Source organism: Choloepus didactylus, chromosome 1 (genome assembly GCF_015220235.1).
Source record: "Choloepus didactylus isolate mChoDid1 chromosome 1, mChoDid1.pri, whole genome shotgun sequence".
Taxonomy (NCBI): domain Eukaryota; kingdom Metazoa; phylum Chordata; class Mammalia; order Pilosa; family Megalonychidae; genus Choloepus; species Choloepus didactylus.
In genome coordinates, this window is record NC_051307.1 from 155140281 (window position 1) to 155149820 (window position 9540).

At 40.2% G+C, this 9540-nt stretch overlaps 2 pseudogenes; one reads left to right on the top strand and one right to left on the bottom strand.

Annotated features, from left to right (window-relative positions):
• Positions 1-5910: 5910 nt before the first annotated feature.
• On the bottom strand, positions 5911-6230 carry LOC119527625 (annotated as a pseudogene).
• Positions 6231-8331: 2101 nt separating this feature from the next.
• LOC119527633 lies at positions 8332-9070 on the top strand (annotated as a pseudogene).
• The last annotated feature ends 470 nt before the right edge of the window (positions 9071-9540 follow it).

Below are 9540 nucleotides of genomic sequence, written 5' to 3' on the forward strand. Positions count from 1 at the left end.
TATTTTGTCTTCAAGACAAAGCAGTGAGGAAATAAACCCTACAGCGACGTCTGGCAGCCAGCCATGCTCACCCCCACTTACTAATCGAGTATTTTTCACCAGTCCATTTTATTTCCTTGTTGGTTTATTGGCTTTAATGCTTTATTTTAGTGGTTGATTTAGGGTTTATAATGTACATATTTAACTTGTCACAGTCAACCTTCAAGTAATATTATACCATTTCATGTACAGTATAAGAAATCTACAGCAATAAATTTCCATTTCTCCCTCTCCGCCTTCGTGTATTGTTGACATATATTTTACTCATACATATGTAACAAACCCCTTAATATTGTTATTTTTACTCTAAACAGTCAATTATCTTTTAAAGAGATTTCAATAATAATTAAGGATTCATGATGTCAACTCACCTAGTTACCATTTCAGGTATTCTTCTTTCCTTTGTATAGATCCATATATCCTTCTATTAGAATTTCTCTCCTTTAATATATTTTGTTGTGCAGACGTGCTGGTGATTACTTCTTTCATCTTCTGTATGTCTGAAAAAGTCTTTATTTTACCTCTGCTTTTTAAAGACATTTTCTCTGATTAATAGTCTAGATTAGTGGATTTCTTTCTTTTAGCACTTTAAAGATGTTGCTTCATCGTCTTTCAGCTTGCATTGTTTCTAACAACAACAACAAAAAATGCTGCCATCATTACCTTTGTTCTTCTGTATGTACTTGTGTCTTTTTCCTCAGGCTGCTTTTAAGACTTTTCCTTTACCACTTGTTTTAAGCAATTTGATTATGATGTGCTTTAGTGTAGTCTTCTTTATGTTTCCAATGTTTGGATTTTGTTTCAATTGCATTGGGAAATTTTGGGTCGCTACTTCTTCAAATATGTTTTCTGCCCCTCCTATTCTTTCAAAGATTCCAGTTACACACACACATGCCACCTGAACTTTTTCCACAGATCACTGTTATTCTATTCACTTTTTTCATCTTTCTTCACCCTGTGTTTCATTTTCAACAGTTTCTATTTTATTGTGTTCAAATTCACTAACATTTCCTTCTGCAATATCCAATCTGCTATGAATCCCATTGAGTGTATTTTTCATTTCCGATGCTGTTGTTTTTAATCTCTAAAAATTCAACATCATTAGAAAAAAGAAAAAAAAGAAAAAGAATAAATAAAAATTCAACATCAGTCTTTCTTATAGCTTCCATTTCTTTACATAACATGACCAATCTTTCCTCTGGCTTCTTGAACTTATGAAATACAATCATGATAACTTTTTTAAATGTTCTTGCCTATTAATTGATTATCATTTCTGTATCAGTTTTAATTGATTGCATTTTCTCTCCGTTTTAGGTTGTATATTCCTGCTTCTTTGCATGCCTGGTAATTTTCTATTGGATAGCAGGCATTGTGAATTTTACCTTATCAGCTGCATATTTTTTATTCATTTTATTGAGATATATTCACATACCATGCAGTCATACAAAACAAAGCGTACATTTAAGTGTTCACAGTACCACCATAGTTGTGCATTCATCACCAAAATCAATCCCTGACACCTTCATTACCACACACACACAAGTAACAAGAATAAAAATTAAAGTGAAAAAGAGCAATTAAAGTAAAAAAGAACACTGTTGCCTTGTTTGTTTGTTTCCTTGTTTTTTTCCTTCCCCCATTTTTCTACTCATCCATCCATAAAAGAGACAAAGGGGAGTGTGGTCCTTATGGCTTTCCCAATCACATTGTCACCCCTTATAAGCTACATTTTTATACAATTGTCTTCAAGATTCAAGGGTTCTGGGTTGTAGTTTGACAGTTTCGGTATTTACTGCTAGCTATTCCAATTCATTAGAACCTAAAAAAGGTTGTCTAAAGTGTGCATAAGAGTGCCCACCAGAGTGATCTCTCGGCTCGTTTTGGAATCTCTCTGCCACTGAAGCTTATTTCATTTCCTTTCACATCCCCCTTTTGGTCAAGAAGATGTTCTCCGTCCCACGATGCCGGGTCTACATTCCTCCCCGGGAGTCATATTCCACGTTGCCAGGGAGATTCACTGCCCTGGGTGTCTGATCCCACGTAGGGGGAGGGCAGTGTTTTCACTTGCCAAGTTGGCTTAGCTAGAGAGAGAGGGCCACATCTGTCAGCTGGATATTTTTGCATTCTTAATAATATTATTGATCTTTCTTCTAGGATACAGAAATAGTTTTATCCTTTTGGATCTTATTTTTAAGCTTTATTGGACAGGACTGGCACAGCATATAGTATAGGATTAAACATTTTTCCCCACTCTAGAGGCAATACCCTTCTGAGTATTCCATCTAATGTCCACTTTGGCCAGTAGGAATAGGTACTATTTCTAGTCCTATGTGACCTCCAGGGATTGTTCTTTCTAATCCTTTTGGTAATTATTTTCCAGAGCTTGGATAGTTTCCTCTCATGCATGTGCTGATCTATACTCAGCCGAATACTCAAAGGGGACCCTTTGCAAATCTCTATGGTTCTCTCTCTGTGCAGCTTTCTCCTTGCCAGTACTCTGCCCTGAAAATTTTAGCCACCTTGGTCTCTCTGCCCCCAGCTCTATATCCCAGAAACGGGAGACCACTGAGCACTGTTTGGCTTCCGCTTTCCTGCACCATGGTCAGGAAACTGTCCTGGAAGTAAGCTGGGGCAATTGTATGTTTCATAATGTTTGTTTCCTCTCTCTCAGAGATCATGGTCCTTTATTGTCCACTGTCCAATATTTTGAGAATCATTGTTTCATGTATTTTGACTGGCTTTTCAGTTCTTTCAGATGAGATTCTATTGCTCCATCTTGAATGGAGCACTAAAATCACCCAGAGTCATTTTCTGATGTTTACAATGGAAAATCCTGGCTGAAACACTAAATTACATGATTAATGTGAGGATTAAATGAGAAAACACATGTAAAATGTTTAGGACAGTGCCATCCCAGAGCAGTGCTCAATTAATGTTGATGTGTTAGCCAGCTTTTGCTATGGCAACAAACAACCCCCAAATCTCAATGGCTTGCAGTAACACACATTTCTAGCTCATGGCTCTACTATTCTGTTTGATTTGCTCAACTCAGCCCATCACAGTTCAGCTCTTCTTGGCTTTGCACACCAGGCTTTTTTATATAGGACTCCAGCTAACAAAGTAGCATATTCTGAGGTATGCTGTTCTCATAGTAGAGGACAAGAGCACGACACCAAATAAACCATGAAGACGAATTTAAAGCTTCTGCTCTCTGGTGGTGTCCATCATATCCTCTCATTCCATTGGCCAAAACAGCTCATAGAGCCAGTTTATACATCTGCCGAGTTCTCCCACATGGAGTCCTGACACAGGAGGGGATGTATGATTCTCTTACAGATGAGGGAGCTGATAATTGGAAATGATATTATAGTTTACCACAGCTGATGATTGTTATTTCCTTGTATATTTTTGTTAAAAGCCATACTTTGCCAGTTTTGTGGTGAATACCTCTGTGTCTATTAGCATTTCCTTTATCCCAGTCATATATCTGTCCTCCAGCTGTTTTGCTATTAACCAGTGGACTCTTTGATTGCTCATACCACAGGAGGGGGAGGGGAATTCACTCACAGTGTGCTGCAAGGCCACTGAGGCAGGTGGATGGCGAGAAATGGCAGATATAGGGCCAACTGTATCAGTATCCTGGGCAGTGGAATAACTGTATTACTTTCTTCAATCTTCAGTGTGGAACTTCTATGTTGGGTGCCCAGGTCTTATCTATTCCTTTTCATTGCTGCAGGCAACAAGGACTTGGCTCCCATGATGCATCTGGGAAAATGAACCCATCCTTGGGAAGTGATGCCAGTCGCTTCCCTTCTTCATCAAGCAATCTACCCACTTTCTTCAGCCTGAATGGCTCCGCCTGCCACTAAATTCCAAGAGCCTTTATTTTGGGGCATTTCACTTGGCAATGAACTATAAGTTTTTTGTGTTATCTTTCTGTCTTACTATTTAACTGCCATATGGTTTGAGGAGGAAAGAACTCACATTTTCCAAGTGCCTACTCTGTGCCAGGCTCCTTACATGTAGTAACTATTTAAACCTCACAATGACCTGGTCATGTAGATATTGGTTTTACAGGTGAGGAAACAGGTTCAGAGAGGTTAAGTGACTACTTAAAGTCATATAGCTTGTAAGTGGCAGAGCTGGGATTTGAGCTCAGGTCTGTTTGCTTTATGTTGTGCTTGTTTGGGGTCCTTAGTTGGATTTTAGTTTCCTGGAAAGCAGGGATCACATCTTACACTTTTTTGCATCAGCTACAAAATCCAATACAAAGACAGCACTGGGTAGGCGTTTAAAACCATTTGCAAATCTTTCTTCATAAAGAGAAGCAGATAGCAGTGTTCTTGATTCCTGAAAGAAATACTGTTTACAGGGGTTGAGAAAAATATTATCCTTCTTGGTTTTTTTTTCCCTGATGGTGTAATCTTGTAGCTGGCTGATGGCATACCAGGCTGAGAAAAAATATGAAAAATAAGGCTTTGTCAGGGCACAGAACTAAATTTATAGAAGTCGCAGAAGGAGAAGGGAACTCATACTTTCTGGGTATCCATGTGCTTGGCTTTCATCATTCATTATCTTATAGTGAATTATGCACATAGTATTCCATGGAGACAGGTGTTCTTACTCCCACTTAACAGCCCAGCATCACACAGCAATAAATAAAAGAGCTGGAATTTGAATACAGGTCTGGCTGATTACAAAGCTCTAAATGCTGCCGCTGTACCCCACTACTACCATGGATAGTACCCTCGGTTGAGAGGAAGCCGGGTCAAGCTATCAGTGAGGATGGCTGGCCTTGAGGACATGGGAAATTAATAATTGGGAATACATTCCACCTAAACAACTGAAAGTTACCTACTCCATACTACCTGATCTATTGCCACTTGAGACTTTTTCTGTCAGCCATTACCTATGTGATAATCAAGTATTTCATCTTATTTATTGAATTATCTCATTATGTCCTTGACATAGTCTCTCATTCCCTGTGAAAATAAAGTGGTTTAAGATGAAAACTGCAATTACAATGCCACCTATTAAAAGGATTGGGGATTCCTGTACTCTTAAAAGGAATACATAATTGCCAATTAAAGAAAACTATGCTATTGGCCAAAGCCACTGATTTCAAATTTATAAAAATTCTCTGGGCAACATCATGGAGAACTTCACACCCTTTCTCTTAGAGCCAAAGAGAACTGCGTGAGGCTCAAAGAGGTTAATAATGTGTCCAAGGGCACACAGCTAGTATTCCCCTGACGCTAGAGAGTGGACATTTGAAGTGTATTATCCAGGGAGCCAGTACAAACTAGAATGTCCAAGATTCTAGAAGGGCTCAGCTGATTTCATAGGCAGCACGTTCCTAGGAGCCCTCCCTGGTTCAGGCTGTTTCACCTCTCCCCTGGACCTTGACAGTAGCCTTTTAACTTTGTTTCTCTGACTCTCGTTCCCTCTCCTTCTCCTTACTCCAATTCCCCCAGTGATGTCCAAATGATATTCAGAGTGATTGTGGTGATTGGTCACTACTGACCACAGTAAAGCTTTCTCTTGCCCTCTCTATTTTAACAGAATGATAGTTTTAATCTAGTAGCAAATACCCAGTCTTTTTTTTTTTTTAACAATTCTCAAAACATATTTATTATATGCCCATATGTCTTAACTAAATCTTTCTTCAAAATGTAACTTAAAGGAAGAGAATTTTTATTTAATTTATACATATTCAAAAATAGAACTCATCCATTTTCTCCCATTTTCCATGGAGGGAAAAATTGGTCCAAACAGATATAGCAAAAAACGGTGTTTCCTGTTTTGGCTTTTCTGTGTTAATGAGCAGAGAAAATCCACTGTTGTTTTCATCTTGCTTTCAACATAATAGTATCAATATCCTTTTCTTCCTCCGAATCTTGATCTGGTAGCCAACATTGACCTTTTACATTCAAAAAATAAGTATTTCAAAGCTTTGCCATTTCCTTCCTTCAAGCACTGCTGAGGGGATTTTCCTTCCTGGAGCACACAGTCCTAGCGCAGCACACAGGCGCCCAGATCCTCCCTCTCGCCCGCACGCTCCGCCCTCCGGCTTGTCCTCGTGATACGCGGGCATCGTGAGCGCCTCCACCCGCTTGGGACTGGAACGGTTACCAACCGCTGGACGCCAGCGACGCCCGTGGCCGATATACCCAGTCTTAAGCAGTGAATCCTGATTGGTCTTAACCAGTCCGGGCAACCTTGTTTCCCTTTACCAGTCACTGACCTGGGAGTAGGCATGTGACCCAACTCTGGTCAGTGAAACTTAAGGGGAAGTCTACTGGGTTCTCCTGGGAAATACTGTTTTTCTTGACAGAAGGCCGTCTTGGGGAGAGGAGAAAACTCCTTCCACCTGAGACATGCTGTGTAAGAATATGATGCTTGAAGCTGCAGACTTCTCTCAACCATGAAGAGGAGGCCAAAAGAATCTTAGGGATGCAAGTTTGGAGCCCTAATGTTGTTGTGAGCTACCCCATAGCTACATTCATGCATTGAACAAATATTTATTGAACACTGCCATGTGCCAAGACTGTTCTTGGCATTCAGGACTTCGAAGAATACCAATGATTCCTGACCCTGTGGAGTTTAGATTCTAGTTGGGGAGGTGGGTGGGGTGGCTATAAACACTAAATATAGCACACATGGAATATGTATAGTATGTTAGGGGGTGATAAATACTAGAGCAAAAAGGACAGAGAGATTGAGGCAGATTGCAAGTTTTGGGTGGCTCATGATGTTGAGAAGTGATGCTGGAGCAAAGATGTGAAGGAAATGTGAGTGAGTGAGCCATGGAGATAGCTGGAGGAAGAAATTTCCAGGCAGAGAGGACAGCTCATGCAAAGGCCCTAAGATGGGAATGTACTCATTGTGTTCAAGGACAACAAAGAGACTAGTGTTGCTGAAGCAAGGGGTGGGGAGGAGGTAGAAGGGTAGGAGGTGAAGTCAGAAAGTAGCAGGAGAGTAGACCATATGGAGCCTTGTCCCTTGTCTGTCATTTTAGGGGCTTGGATTTTTACACTGAGTGATGTGGGAGCCACTACAGAGTTTAGGGCAGAAGAATGACATGATCTGATTTATATTTTAAAAGGTTTTTCTCCAGTTGGAATATTGAAAGCAGCCTCTAAGGGAGCTCTCCATGTTCAGTCCATCCCCAAGTTATATTGCTTTTACCTCTTGATATCTCTCCATTTGTCCCCTTCTAACCTCAGCTATCAACACTTCTTATCTTCTAACTGGTCTCCAGAAGTATTTAGTCGTGCCCTCCTGAGATTCATTCCCCATGCAACAGCCACATTTAAAACACAAATCAGATCATATCACTTCTGTGCTTAAAATCATTCAAGTCTTTCTTTTACTCTTAGATGTCTTTTAGGGAGCCATAAAGGAAAAATTTTAATTTACTAGGGAAGAATGTATAAAAGTTTCTAAGGCAAAAAAAGTATATATATATATATATAAAATTATTATTAAATGGGCCAAAGACAAATAATAAATTGGAGGGAAATATTTATACTACATGACTGACAAAGAGCTATATTCTTCATAATACAAAAAGAGCTAACAAATCAACGAGAAAATGATTAAAATCCAATAGCAAAAACAATCTAGAATATAAAAATTCAATTCACAACAAAAGAGAAAAATGGCATAAAAGTACACAAAAAAGATGCTCAACAGTCCTTATAATAAAATAAAAAAAAAACCAAGAAACAAGGAAAAAATGGCCCATCATATTGGCATAGATTAGAAGTTTTGAAAATAACACAATGTTGATGAGGGATTAAAGATACAGATGATTTTCTACATGTTTGGTACAACGGGGCAATTTTAAGACCTTCACAAGTCTCAAACACTCTTACTTTTGGAGGCCGGGCTCTATGTTCTATCACACACATAACATTAAAATACACATGTGTGGTGGCTTGGAGCTTTGTACCCCCAAAAAACATGTTCTTAATTCCTTCCTGTGGGTGTGAATCCATTGTATATAGGACCTTTTGATGAGGTTACTTCAGTTGAGGTGTGGCCCAACTGAATCAGGATGGGTCTTAATTCTCTACTAGAGTCCTTTAAAAGCAGAATGAAATTTAGACACACAGAGAGAAAGCCATGAGAAGTCAGAAGTCAATGAACCGCTCTCCTTTATGGTCGCGGTCGGGGGCGCCCTCTGTGGCAGACGGTCCTCGGTTATTTCCGGAGGTGAAGCCTCTGCTTTCCCTGCTTCCGCAGGGGTCCTGGCGTGGGATGATGGCCCAGTCGGCCCTAGGGCTAACGACGTGATTTAACGATGCTTTGTAGCAATCGTGCAAGTCTGAAACGTTCTATGTCTGTGGATCTCAGAATTTTCTAAGAGATGGAGGAGCCTCAGAAAAATGATCTGAACATGATGAGCCTTGAGAAGGATGACTTTCAAAAGCGCCAGCCCTCAGATTTCCGTTTGTGAATTTTCGTGCCACTGCTGTCAGGACATCCTGGTTAACCCTACCACCTTGAACTGTGGGCATAGCTTCTGCCACCACTGCCTAGCTTTATGGTGGGTGTTTTGGAAGAAAACAGAGTGTCCAGAATGCAGAGAAAAATGGGAAGGTTTCCCTAAAGTCAATATTCTCCTCAGGGAGGCTATTGAAAAATTATTCCCTGATGCCATAAGAATGAGATTTGAAGACATTCAGCAAAATCATGACATAGTCCAGGGTCTCGCAGCCTTTCAGAAATATGGGAGTGATCAGATTCCCTTCACTCCCAACACAAGCTGCGCGAATCAGGAGAGAGGAGGAGGAAACTTTTCCGGAGTGCTCACAGCTTTAACCGGTGTGGCAGTCCCTGTCACCTTCCCCAGGTGGTCCTGCTTGTGTATCACTCGAGCAGCAGGGAATCTGAGCATGATCTCCTGGTCCACAAGGCTGTGGCCAAATGGACAGCGGAAGAAGCTGTCCTCTGGCTGGAGCAGCTGGGCCCCTGGGCTGCTCTCTACAGAGACAGGTTTTAATCTGAAAGAATAAATGGAAGGTGAGGAGCAAAATTTTCTGACACATCATTGACATTTTTTAAAAACAGCTTTATGGAGATATAACTCTCATACAATAACTCACCCATTTAAAGAGAACAACCCAGTGGTTTTTAATGAATCTCAGAGTTGTGCAACCATCACCACAATCTAGTTTTTGAACATTTTCATCACCCCAAAAAGAAAGCTCAGACCCCTTAACAGTTGATCCCTATTTCCCCAACCCCAGACATGCACTTTCTGTCTCTGTGGATCTGTCTGTTGCGGACATTTCATATAAATGGAATCATATAATAGGCAGTATTCTGGATCTGGCTCCTTTCACTTAGCATGTTTTCAAGGTTTATCCATGTTGTAGCATGTATCAAAACTTCATTCCTTTTTATGCAGAATAAAATTTCACTGAATGGACTTATAAAATTTTGTTTCTCCATCAGTTGAGAGACACTTGGATTGATTCCACTTTTTGGCTACCA